The following is a 14,105-nucleotide window of genomic DNA, read 5'->3' as shown; positions in this document are numbered from 1 at the left end:
TGATGTTTTTATCAACACAGTTAAAACATGAACCCATTCTTAGCTCACAGGTGATACAAAAAACAGGCTGGATTTGGAAGTAGATTGTACCCAAACTGCATTTCATCTAACTGCATTTTTTTTTTAATTTCTTTTTTTACTTCTTATCTGCATGTTTTTGCCAGAAAGCCCTAATAGTGGTAATAATGATGGTGCCACTAAAAATCAATGCCTAGAGGTGCCAGTGACTCAGAGTCTGTTGTTTTTAACTCCAAAGCAGTACACAAAAGCTTCCCGTGCATTGGAAATTCATTGTTAGCATACCTTTTCCAAAGCGAGTCAGCAACAATTGTGCTTCTTATGTCTTACTTACTCTATGAGACGTTTATTCTAGAAGACTCTCCACACCGTTATACAGAGGTAGGAGCCCGTTGCAGTTGTTGTTGTTTATTCTCTAAGGCGTATCAGCTCTTTTTCGACCCCATGGACTGTAGCCTACCAGGCTCCTCTATCCACAGGATTTCCCAGGCAAGAATACTGGAATGGGTTGCCATTTCCTCCTCCAGGGGATCTTCCCCACCCAGGAGTCAAACCCTCATCTCCTGCATTAACAAACGGGTGCATTACTGCTGGGATGGATTGTCTTTCTGGAAAACAGGAACCACTTCAACACACATCACTGAACACATAAGTTGAAGCAGAGTCCGGGACACCATACGACGCAGCAGGGCAGGGCTGTCCGACATGTGTGACGCCATCCACGAGGTGGGGTTAAATAGAAAATAGTTGTGCTTCCACTTTCCACACTTATGTGGATTTCACACACATTGACGTCACACACCCTGGGTGTCAAGGTAGGTGCTGGGCATGACTCCAGGCCTTGGGACATACCATGCACAAACGCAAGAAGGCCTGCCTGGCAGAGCTGACATTCTCATGGCAGAGGAATAAAGTTAGTGACTTTGAAAACCTATGTACAAGAGAAAGACAGATATCATGATATTGCTTATATGTGGAATCTAAAAAAAATGATGAAATATACTTATTTATAAAACAGAAATAGACTCACAGACATAAAAAACAAACTTATGGCTATCAAAGGGAAAAGGAGAAACTAGGAGTTTGGGACTGACATATATGCACCATCATATATAAAATCTATAACCAGCAAGGATCTACTGTATAGCACAGGGGACTATGCTCAGCATCTTGTAGTAGCCTAAAGTGGGGAAGAATCTAAAAAAGAATATACAGAGATGTATAACTGAATCACTTGGCTGTAACATCTAAGACTAACACCACATTGTACATCAACTATATTTCAAATAAAAAATTTTAAAGGAAGTTTTCAAAAAAATAACCCAAGTACATATATGTGTTATCAGTTCAGTTCAGTCGCTCAATCGTGTCCAACTCTCTGAGACCCCATGAACCAAAGCATGCCAGGCCTCCCTGTCCATCACCAACTCCCGGAGTTCACCCAAACCCATGTCCTTCGAGTCGATGATGCCATCCAGCCATCTCATCCTCTGTCGTCCCCTTCTCCTCCTGCCCTCAATCTTTCCCAGCATCAGGGTCTTTTCCAATGAGTCAGCTCTTCACATCAGGTGGCCAAAGTATTGGTGTTTCAGCTTCAACTTCAGTCCTTCCCATGAACACTCAGGACTGATCTCCTTTAGGATGGACTGGTTGGATCTCCTTGCAGTCCAAGGGACTCTCAAGAGACTTCTCTAACACCACAGTTCAAAAGCATCAATTCTTTGGCGCTCAGCTTTCTTTATAGTCCAACTCTCACATCCATACATGACTACTGGAAAAACCATAGCCTTGACTAGACGGATCTTTGTTGGCAAAGTAATGTCTCTGCTTTTTAACATGTTGTCTAGGTTGGTCATACCTTTCCTTCCAAGGAGCAAGCGTCTTTTAATTTCATGGCTGCAATCACCATCCATAAGTACATTGTACACATATGTGAACCTTTACGGAAATCCACATTTTAATCCTCAACCACTTTGTCAATGGGAAACGGTTGATTTTGAACTCTGCCTTTCTATCTGGCAGTACTAACAATAACAAATGAAAATTTATGCAGAGCAAATAGAACTGATTTCAGGACTAATCAGAATACATTTTGATTGAGAAAGTGGATACTCAGAAAGCACGTGATCACCAGGGAAACGCACCATCTCGTGCATTAGGGAGACCAATTTTCATTTGTTCAGGGTCACGACTCCTGTATTAAAGTATGTTTTAAAGTATGTTCCATGATTATCCACCTATCACACCTACAGCAGTTCATCACTAACTGAGATCTGAAGGCTGAGCAGCTGTGAGCAAATGATGCTTTGGAATCGGGAGAGTATTAAACCGTGAAGCTCAGCTCTGTGTGATAAATTATCTCAGACTGTCAAAATTTCAAATTCACAAGGAAATCAGAAAATGCAAGGCTTGAAAAGGCTATTCAATCGTCAGTGCTATTTAAATATTTATTACTTACACAACAGAAAGAGACTCACAGACTTTGAGAATGAAATTATGGCTACCAGTGGGCAAGGGTGGAGGAGAGGGACAGTTAGGGAGTTTGGGATGGACATGCACACACAGCTATATTTAAAATGGATCACCAACAAGGACCTATTGTATAGCACATGGAACTCTGCTCAATGTTACGTGGCAGCCTGGATGGGAGGGCCGTTTGGGGGAGAATGGATACATGTAAATGTATGGCTGAGTCCCTTAAGCTATCACAACATTGTTAATTGGCTATACTCCAATATAAATTTAAATGTTTTAAAAAATTTATCATGAAAAGCTACTAAAACATGGAACTGATTTTTCTTTTCCCAGAAACACTCTGGCAGCAGTAGCCTGGGCCCTTGCCGTCCAGGTGGCTGACCATGAAGCTACCTGTAATATAACCTACAAAGTGTTATAAAAGTCAGCCCCACAGACTGCAACTAAAAACACTTTTCTACAATGAAATGCTGCAGTTTTCTTGTTATCTGAAAGAAAAAGGCAAAATGAGTCTTTTTTTTTCCTTCTAGATGCATCATACCTTCCATGCAGGAAATATTCAGTAAATATTTCATGAATCAGAAAAGCCTGCCCCTAGAGGTGGAAACAACCTACTGTCCATCACAGATGAATGGATAAACAGAACGTGTGCGATGCCTACCCACGCAAGAGCGGGGGTCACCCTGGGGACGTGATACTCAGTGAAATAAGCCAGACACAAACGAACAAATACCGTACGATCTCCCTCACAAGGGGCACCTAGATGAGTCAAGTTCCCAGAGACAGAAAGTAGAACGGGGGTCGTGGGGGGCTGGTTTAATAGGGACAGAGCTCCAGCTTTGCAAGATAAAACGAGTGTGGAGGTGAAGGGCGGTGACGGTGTCCAACAGTGAACTTAATACCACTGAGCTGTTTATTTTAAAAGGTTGAAGTGGTGGCTTTTATCTTAAGTATATTTTTACCACCATTTTTTTTTTTTTAGTGTATGTATATTTTATTGAAATGGCTATTCTCTAAACATCCACATCATTCCATCTGTATCTTCTTTCTACAAATACCTTTTCTTCTACCCTCTATTTTATCCTTTTTTGTTTTATATTAAAGAATCGAATGTATTTGACTTGCAAGGTTAACGGAATATGGTTTGACACCAGTAATGGTTCAAACTTTATTTTAAACCCGAGCCTGTCGTATCTGAACCCAAAAGCCTGACTGAAAGAGAAGCAAGCACACCATCGCTATTAACACTTCAGTATCTTATCTCAGAATCTTCAATTCCTAGAATTTCTGATTTCAGGTAATAATCTGTGGCATTTCTGTAGATCTCCAGTGTGAATAGATTTCCAAAATATGGATATTCAACTGGTATTTTAGTCTTCTAATAACTAACCTGTTTAATCTAAACCTTTTCATGCAAAGGGGACTGACTCCCACCTGCAGAGGCATAGGCAAGAACCCTTAGGTTCAAAGGTAATAAATAATGACAAGAGCAAATTGCTAGTGATTTTACCACCATTTTTTAAGCCCATGTCTAAGGCCCCAAATAAATCAGGCCCCAACAATAAAGGTAATGTAACAAATGGAAAAGTACTGCGTGGGAAATGCTAAGACCTTCCCAGGGAGGCGAAGTAACAGGAAAGAGAGATGAATGAATAAACCAAGCAGTTGAAGATGGAAGAACAGAGAATGGATGGTCCCCTAGAGACAGAAGAGGGTTAACTGGAGGGCCAGCCCTGCAGAAGGAGAGAATGAAGGATTGCTACACCCCCAACCCCGAGGGGATGATGGGGATGCAGAGAATCACACATAAATCCTGGTGCAGAGTGGGGCGCACGGCCTGGTGAGAAGGCCCCCACTGAACTGCAGAGCGAGCGCAGGAGAGAGTAACCAGCTTCTCGGAAGAAGGGGCTGTAGATGGTCCCTGCCCTTCCCTCCCTCCCCCCCATCCTGGGCTTCCAGCCTCCAGCTTTCCAGAGCTCCCCGCTGACCCCACCATGGCCCTTCCCCCACAGTCAGGCAGTGTCCCCTCTGCTTCTGGACCCCACACAGAGCCTTGCCCACACTCAGAGCTCAATCAGTGTTCGCTGGATGGTTGGAAGGATGGATGGATGGATGGATGGATGGATGAAGGGCAAATGATGGATGACAGGAGGCTGGTGGTAATTATGCAAGAGATTACTCCTGCCACTTGGGATAATTGTGATGTTTGCATCCACCCAGAAAAGCTTTTATCGATGGACACAAATTATTTACGGCTTCTTCGTACACTCAGCCCCAGTGACAGATGTGGGGATGAGGAAATGAGAGAAGAAGGCGTGACATGGAAACATAAGGAAACATTAGGAAGCAAAGCTTTACTGGCGCTTGCGTTCCGGCTGCCTCTTCAGGAAGGAAAGGAGGGCTGACAAAGCCTGTGCTGGGGGAAAGTGGGGTCTAATGTTCAAAGAAGGACTGGAAAGGATCAAACCACGTCAACCCCAAACCTCCCAGGCGCTTCTCAGTTAATTCACACCAGCTGGCTGCCTGGGGCCGTGGGAAACCGGAGGACCTGGAGGAGGAGCGCTGGACCGGGCCTGAGACTCTGCGTTGCTGACGCAACCCCAAGTGAAGCTCACACCCCTGGCCTTTTGGCTCCCGTGTCACCCTCTGAGCGGCAAGGCTATACACTACACTTGTATTAAAGGCTCGCCATGGGCTTCTGGGATAAGAAAATCACTCCCCCCTCTAGGAATATCACTTGTTTTCTCAGAAACTTCCAAGTGTATGATGCTAAAAGACTCCCCTTTAACACGTTCACTGTATTAAAATGATGCGCAGCACTGATCCTACAGTACACAGTGGGAACTCCAGTGACCGAGCCTGCGCCTGGGAGGTTTCTGGCATTCTCAATGTATTTCTTAAATTCTCCAACTACTCAAATAATTACTTTTTAAAAATGCATGCCAGTTGGACTTCCCTGGTGGTCCGGTGGTTAAGAAGCCAATGCAGGGGACACGGGTTCAATCCCTGGTCCAGGAAGACCCGACATGCCGTGGGACAACTAAGCCCATGAGCCACAACTACTGAACAGTCCATGCTCTGAAGTAAGAGAAGCCACAGCTATGAGAAGCCCATACATCGCAACTCGAGAAAGCCTGTGTGCAGCCAAAAAGACCCAGGGCAGCCATAAGTAAATAAATAAATACAAATTGAAAAAAAAAGTCCAAAATAAAAATTTAAATTAAAAAAAATTGCATGCATGCAGCTCTCCTGTCCTCTCCCTTTTCATGAAAGGGAGATCTGATGGGAGCCGGGCCGAGGGATGGGAGGGGCAGACCCCTGCCAGAGAGGAGGCGTCTGGGCCATCTGCTCAAGGGAAGGGCACAGAAAGGCCATTGTGATTCTGGTCAGTCGTCCCCCCACCAAAGTATGAAGGTCTCCCTTTGAAACCCAGATTCCCCTTTTTAGTAAAGGAACCATTGTCACCAGAACAGGCTCCAAAGGCCAGGCCGGGTTGGGGGGCGTCTCTCCTATCCTGACCCCCTTCCTCACCTTCCACCTCCTCTCCCTTCCTGATGCTCCTGCTGAAAGAGCGTTCTGTTCTCTGCCGCCCCCTTCATGCCTTCATCCCCAACTGTCCTTCCCACAATCTAATTACAGGTTGAATTGTTTCCCCAAAGCGTGCTGAAGCCCAATCCTGGGACTGGGACCTTGCCTGGAAGTAGGGTCTTTGCAGATGTGATGGAGTTAAGATGAGTCGTTAGGGTGGGCCTTCGTCCATAGACCAGCGGAGCACACGGGAAGCTGGAGGCAGCTCACAAGCCAAGACACGCCAAGGGTCCCCTGGGACACCAGAAGCTAGAGGAAGGCGTGGGAAGGTCCTCCCAGAGGCTTCAGAGAGGCCTTGTGGATTTGGACCTTGATTTCAGACTTGCCATCCACAGTCAGCCCCAGGGGAGCAGAGTGATTACCACGTGCATATGGAATCAAGGAACCGTAAGTATTTGGAGGGTAGTCTGGCTTCCCCGTGGCTCAGATGGTTAAAAAAAAAAAATCTGCCTGCTATGCAGGAGACCCAGGTTCAGTCCCTGGGTTGGGAAGATCCCCTGGAGGAGGGCATGGCAACCCACTCCAGTTTTCTTGCCTGGAGAATCCCATGGACAGGGGAGCCTGGCGGGCTACAGTCCCCAGGGTCACGGAGAGCCGGCTATGACTGAGCGACTGAGCTTTAGAGACATCAGCATCCCCCGTCTGGGATATGTGGTCGTTGGGGACTCCTCCTTCTCCTGGACCTGTCGGTCTCTTGTCTTCAATCTCCTATCAGCCCCCCTCTCCACAAGCCTGAGCTCATAATTTTGCATCACTCACCTGGATCAAGATAAGGGTCTCCCAGCCAGGAAATCCCAAATCTGATCACAGCGCTCCCTGGCTTCATTTTTCAAAGTCTTCCCAAGACCCCCAGTCCTTCCTTGGTGTTCCATGGTCTTGCCACCTCCCGACTCTCCATCCTTTCGTCTGACACACAGCTGCCCTGAACAAGGCCTTCTCCCCTCCCCAGGATTTACACACGCAGTGTGCTCTCTCCCCACCTCGCTTCTCTGACTTGACTCCCTTCCAAGCCCAGCTGCTCACCTCCTTTTTGGTGTCTCTCCATTCCCTGGAGGCCCTTCTGGTTGAGTCATCACACTGGGTGACATGGGTGTTTGTCACATTTACTTATTCATTCATTTGCTCGTTCATTCATTCAACAAACGTATCAAGTGCCTGCTGGTATCATGTAGAGCTTCCATTCTAGGAGACAAAAGCTCACACACACACACAGAGTTTGAATGGAAGGTTGTCATAAGTGAAAGGCAGGTATGCGGGTTTATGGGAATCCCCTGGTGGTCCGGTGGTTAGTACTCTGAGCTTTCCCTGCCTGGGGTGTAGGTTTGATAAGGTCCCACAAGCTACGTGGCCAAAACAAAAAATTATGTGGGTTTAAACACCACGTTGACATTAACAATTCCCACACTTCCCTCTTTGGTCCTATAGCCCCTGGGCTCCAGATCCACGAACCTCAGGGGTTAGCGAACGACCAGCCCAGCTATCCAGCCTGTGCCTGTTTTGTAAGATCCAAGAGCTAAGGGTGGTTTTTAGATAGTGAAAATGTATCAATAAAAGAATGTTTCCTGGCAACTTTTTGCTCTTTTTCTTATTTTTTTTTTCTTTTAACAATTAGGTTCTTTGCCACTATTGCAGATTTTAGTATAACAATGATCACGCTCCTTGGAGAAATGAACACATCTCTCTCTTTCTTTTTTTTTTTTTTTTTTTTTTGGCTTCACCATGCAGCAAGCGAGATCTTAGTTCCCAAACCAGGGAGCGAAACTTCTCCCCTTGCATTGGAAGTGTAGAGTCAACCACTGGACCTCCAAGGAAGTCCCATGAACACATCTTTTAAATGCTTGATTTTTCTTTAATTCTGCTACCAATTATTTGGAAATATTAACCCAGAATATTTGAGAGAACTGTGTTTTAAATAGAAGTTTACTACTTCCCTGGGAGTTCAGACAGTAAAGAATCCGCTTACAATGCAGGAAACTTGATCTGGATCCCTGGGTCAGGAAGAGCCCCGGGAGAAGGGCATGGCAACCCACTCCAGTATTCTTGCCTGGAGAATCCCTTGGACAGAGGAGCCTGGGGTCACAGAGTCAGACACGACTGAGTGACTAACCCTCACCGTTGACACTCCAGAGCAAGGGGCCTTAGAGACTGTGGGTGCTGTTCGAGGTTTATGTTCATTGCTGGCTTTGAAACTTGTATAGACCTTGGACATTCTTTATCCGGAAGCCTTTTGTCTGTGGGTCTAGTGGAGTCTTATTAATTTCAGAGATCTATTATTCATTTCTCCGCGGAGCAGCCAGGAACTTGCAAGAGAATCACTAACTTCGGCTCCCGTCACCGCGTCTCCCTGAACCATCCGGACCCCGACAGGCACCGCAGCCTTGCGGGGAGCTGTCAGATGTGGAGTCAGGCTTGATGAAAGCGCCGCTTTCCTTCCCGGCCTTTTCCAATCTCCTGAGCTCTGTGTGCAGTTCAAATCGATTCCACTTGTTTTCCAGGCTGTCTTGGCATTTCCATCTCATTCCTGAAGAAGGCAAGCTATAGGTTTTCATGTATACGTCTTAGGATAAACATCAAGATTGGATCCGACTTAAATCGCTAAATAACACACACTCACCTATCTCATCTGAGCTTTTCTTTTAAAGCAATATTTTCTTTTTATAGAACCTGCCTGACAAACACCTTCAGCCAAGTGATCAAGGCCGATGTCACCACCGTCAGCCACGGTGACAGCGTGTGCCCTGATGTGATGGGATGAAAATGACAATTTGCTCCTGTGGTCATCTCCCTCAAGACCACAACTCCAGTCTAATCAGGAGCAAAACAGCAGGCTAACTCCAGTTGCTTCTGCACAACTGGCCCAGGCCTCCGCCAAGCTGTCAAGGTCATCAAAAAAAAGGGAAGTCTGAGAGATCCTCACCACCAGAGAAGCTAAGGAGACAGGACAACTGGGGGTCATGTGAGATCTGGACCAGAAAAGTACATTGGGTAAAAACTAAGAAAATCTGAGACTAGACAAGTTAATAGTAACGTGTTCATGTGGGTTCATTAGTTTTAACAAACGGACCCAGACTAATGTGATGAATGTAATTAATTGCTCATTAATAATTGCAAAAATTGCTCATTAATAATGAACATGAACGTGATTAATGGGCTCATTAAGGTAGGAAAACTGGGTGAGGGCAGTATGGAAACTCTGCCCCGTTTTCAAAATGTATCTGTAAATATAGAACTGTAAAGCGGAAGGCTCAGTTTTAAAAAGATCATCATCGAGTTTTAAAGAGCTGGGTTACTCTTTTCACTGTCATTGCAAAGGAAAGGTTTCTGTTTTCCAAGTTTTCAAAGCTCATAAGGAAGTCAGCTGGGGAATCTGTTATGAGCAGGCAGCAGGCTTCTCCGCCCTCGGTCCCCACCCAAAACCGTTGCAAATCAATTAGATATTTTTAGGATCCTTTTGGACCCGTGGTTCTTAATTTCCCTTAAATGGACTTCAGGTGTTAACCCTCCTGAGCTTCGTCAGCAGACAGGAGCGGTTGCAAGCGAACCAAGGGGAAGTTGCGGGGACCCAGGGTGCGCAGACGGGGTCCCCTCCGAAAAGACATCAACGGCCCACCTGAGGCCTGCTCACCTGTCCCAGCACCTGCTGCCGGCAGGCGGCGTTCGGGTCTCGAAAGGCATTTGCCCTTCCTCTGCCTTTGGCTCAGCCACTCCGTGACCCATGTCTACCCTCAGCAATCACTTAGTTCCATTTTATTGTTTTTAAGTTACTCAAGCCCAGAAGAGGTGGGACTTGTTCCCTTATGTTCTCTGACAAGAGAATGACATGCAGAGAAATTAGCTCTTTTCCAGCTCCAGAGTCTCAGACACCAATGACTGGGGAGGACCGTGTGTCAGTGGGAGTGTCCGGAGAAGCAGACCAATTGAAGATGACATATCAATGCCTGTGTCTCAGGAGGGATAGACAGGCAGACAGATGTAGTCTTCTCCCATGGAAACAGAGAGAGACAGAGTCAGACCCAGTGTGGGCGTCAGGGAGCCCAGTAAGGATCCGAATAAAACAGCAGTCGGAGGAAGAAGGAAGTTGCCCTGTGTTTCCTGCCTCTCTGTTGAACTGGGACATCTCCTCTCCTCCTCTCCTGCCCCTCAGCTGGATTTACACCCCCGACTCCGCTGGTTCTCAGGCCCCGGGATTTGGACTGAATTCTGCTACCAGGCTTCCCGAGTCTCTAGCTGGTGGACAGCAGATAGGGACTTCTCAGCCACTGTAATGGAGTGAGCCAATTCCCTGTATTAAATCTCTTTTTATATGTATATATATCCTACAGATTCTGTTTTTCTGGAGAATCCTGTCTGTTCAGTCAATAAGTCATGTTCAACTCTTTGCAACCCCAGGGACTGCAGCATGCCAGGCCTCCCTGTCCATCACCAACTTCCAGAGTTTGCTCAAGTTCATGTCCACTGAATCAGTGATGCCATTCAACCATCTCATCCTCTGTCGTCCCCTTCTCCTCCCGCCTTCCATCTTTCCCAGCATCAAGGTCTTTTCCAATGAGTCAGCTCTTCACATCAGGTGGCCAAAGTATTGGAGCTTCAGCTTCAGGATCAGTCCTTCCAATGAGTATTCAGGGTTGATTTCCTTTAGGACGGACTGGTTTGATGTCCTGGCAGTCCAAGGACCTCTCAAGCTCCTTCTCCAGCGCCCGTTTACCTCCTGGAGACCCCAGCTCCTCTCCCCGAGGCCTTTGTATAGGCTGTTCCTCTTCCTGCTTGCTCTTCCCTTCACATCCCCCCCGCCTGCTTACTTCTCCTTCCTCACATCTCAGCTGACATGTCCAGTCTTCAGAGAAGCCTCTTCAGACCCCGCAGAAGAGGATCAACACACTCCTCCAGCACCTTTCTGGATCTCTGAGACCCACTGGAGAGTCAGCCCGGGCTTCCCCCAGGTGGTGGGGGCAGGGGGTCGGTGGGACCACAAGACTGAGGGGGAGCTGAGTCTCAGAGAGGGCGAGGGGCAGGCCCTGCAGAAAGGAGGACCGGCGGCTGGCAGCTAAAGGTCACTGGAAATGACTGGGGGGAGTGGGCACCTGGGATGGGGATGAGGGATAAGCAGACACAAGAGGCCCAGGGGTCTTTGGGGATAAATAAGGAGGCCGGGTGGATGGATTACAGGTTGCAGTTGGGGGGAGGCCCCTTGCACTCCTACGCGGAGCCCAGCTCCAAGCACTGTGTTGAGTGAATGAGCAAAGAACAGAGGAAGTGAGGATTCAAAGCCTCTGGCTCCTGGCTCCTGAGCGTGAGCTTTTCCTGTTCCCCACACCCGGAAGGGCCAGAGGAGGCTGTTTTCAGACAGACAGGAGGCGAGGCCGAGCGCAGAGCTGAGGCCGCAGGGATGGGAAGGGTCAGAGTCCAGGTGGCTCGGTCCTGGCCTGGCCACTGCAGCTGGTTCGTGCCGGTGCTCAGGTGAGGGCTGTGCATGCAAGCTTGAGGACGAATGCGACCTCATCTTTCCTAGAGCAGCAGCTGGGAGTCTCACCCCGTCGGGTCTCAGCACGTCCCCCCATTAAGGACAGCATGTCCACTTTTACCCCTACATGTTCAATGTCAACTCACGCCACGGTCTCCTGATTTTGTGTTCTAATACTTCCAGCCATGGCTCTGCCTGCTTAGTGTTTCAGGGAAATCACGTTTAGATGAGCGGTAATTTCTGGGTATGATAATAAGATTGAAGCCGTTGTACTTGGGTCGCTGACTCAGTCTAGGGAGGTCACCTTCTATTTCACATGATGGATGAAGCCAGGCTGGCTATTATCTCAGCCAGACGAAGTCGGAATATTTTAATTGACCAAGCCCATCTATCTAGTGACAGAGTAGAAAATGCTTCCCTTGTTAGAAACGGATTGATGGAAAAGGAGGAAAAACTGGGTAGAGAGGCTGCAATTTTCATAGTTGATCCAGATTCATAGAATGTACGTTCGTCTCAAAAATGATTACTGTTTATTTCCCCAGCAGGATAATGCTGAGTCCTCTTTTGCACTAACAGTCTTTGTTCTTTAAAGTTATCTAATGATTTGGCAAAGGAATCCAGTAATTTACTCATCAGGAAAACGCCATGTAGAATCACAACCAGACTTGGGGACATCAAGGTGACCATCAGGCCCTCTGGCAGAGCATCTTCTGTGCTTCACGGTGGCTGGTTTGACCCCAGGAAAGCAGAGTCGAGATGGCTTCCCACGGTTCACTTCTCAGACCCACATGTGTGAGTGTAAACGTAAAACATGCCTACATTTTACTCCAAATTTAAACCAATCTTTTCTCTTCACGGTATGCCCAGGTGATAATTCAGGAAAGACTCAAAATTTCTCCCCTGCTCACAGCACGCTCTGGATGGTATTTGCAATCCAAGCTAAAGCCCACCCACTCCATCCTCATTCCTACTCCCACCCACCCCAATGGGGATCACGGGTCTCAGCCCCTACTGTGTGCCAGGCCCTCCACATACACTTCCTGCAACACAGAGGTTCCATCAGCCCCATTTCACAGAATTGTGAGTGCACGGAGGGGAACATGGTTCATATCTGGTAATAAAGGGAGGGTTTTTAATTCCCAGCTTGTCCCTCAGCAAAGACAGAGTCCCTTCTTACTCAGATCCACACGGAGCCCTCACAAGTACTCTAGAAATTACTCTGGTCGTTTCACAACTGCTCCAGTGCAAATATGGATCACTTTCTGGGGAGGCTCTCTGCCGGCTGAGATGACGTTTTTGTTTGTTTGTTTGTCTGGGGGGCCGCAACTCATGGCTGGCAGGATCTTAGCTCCTTAACCAGGGTTGGAACCTGTGCTCCCTGCCCTGCAGTGGAAGCCTGAAGTCCTGACCACTGAACCGCCAGGGAAGTCCCTGAAATAACTTGCTTTGGATGATGATAGATAAGGGGTTTTCAATGTGGTCCATGGGACCCTGGGGGCCCCTGAGACTTTCAGAGGGTTTGCAAGGTCAAAGCAATTTTTATAATAACAATAGTGAGTGAGTGAGAGTCGCTCAGTCGTGTCCGACTATGTGACCCCATGGACTATACGACCCCAGACTGTACAGTCCATGGAATTCTCCAGGCCAGAATACTGGAGTGGGGAGCCTTTCCCTTCTCCAGGGGATCTTCCCAAGCCAAGGATCAAAACCAGGTCTCTCACATTGCAGGAGGATTCTTTACCAGCTGAGCCACAAGGGAAGCCCACTAAGATGTCAACAAAGATTCATATAGTCAAAGGTATGGTTTTTCCAGTAGTCGTGTATAGATATGAGAATTGGACCATAAAGAAGGCTGAGTGCCAAAGAATTGATGCTTTGAAATGTACTGTTGGAGAAGACTCTTGAGAGTCCCTTGGACTGCAAGGAGATCAAACCAGTCAATCCTAAAGGAAATCAACCTTGAATATTCACTGGAAGGACTGATGCTGAAGTTGGAGCTCCAATACTTTGGCCACCTGATGTGAAGAGCCCACTTAATTGGAAAGGACCCTGATGCTGGGAAACATTGAGGGCAAGAGGAGAAGAGGGCAACAGAGGATGAGATGGTTGGATGGCATCACCGACTCCATGGACATGAGTTTGAGGAACCTCTGGGAGACAGTGAAGGACAGGGAAGCCCTGCGTGCCTTCAGTTCATGGGGTTGTAAAGAGTCAGACACGACTTAGTGACTGAACAACAAGAAAGCTGTTACTTGGTGATTCAGTTCACTGGGGTGACATCTGCACTCAGGCAAGCATGACAGTGGGTACAAGCGCTGGGGTCTGGACCCGGGGGAAGGCTGAGCCCCAGCCCGCACTCGAGGTCACTGTATCTTACACCCTGGGGACTGAAGCAAAAATGCCAGGTTCACTGGAGAACATCCTTGGTGTGGCAGAAACACTGGATTTCATTAAATTCCATCCCTTTAACATTCTGTGTGCTGACACGGGGCACAGAGGCAAATCTGTCTCAGGGAAGAGCTAAGTGGCTGGGCTGGGGGAATCCAGTCACTCTTCCCACGGG

Source organism: Odocoileus virginianus, chromosome 23 (genome assembly GCF_023699985.2).
Source record: "Odocoileus virginianus isolate 20LAN1187 ecotype Illinois chromosome 23, Ovbor_1.2, whole genome shotgun sequence".
NCBI lineage: Eukaryota > Metazoa > Chordata > Mammalia > Artiodactyla > Cervidae > Odocoileus > Odocoileus virginianus.
The sequence above is the reverse complement of the archived record's forward strand: the minus strand, read 5'-3'. Positions refer to the sequence as shown.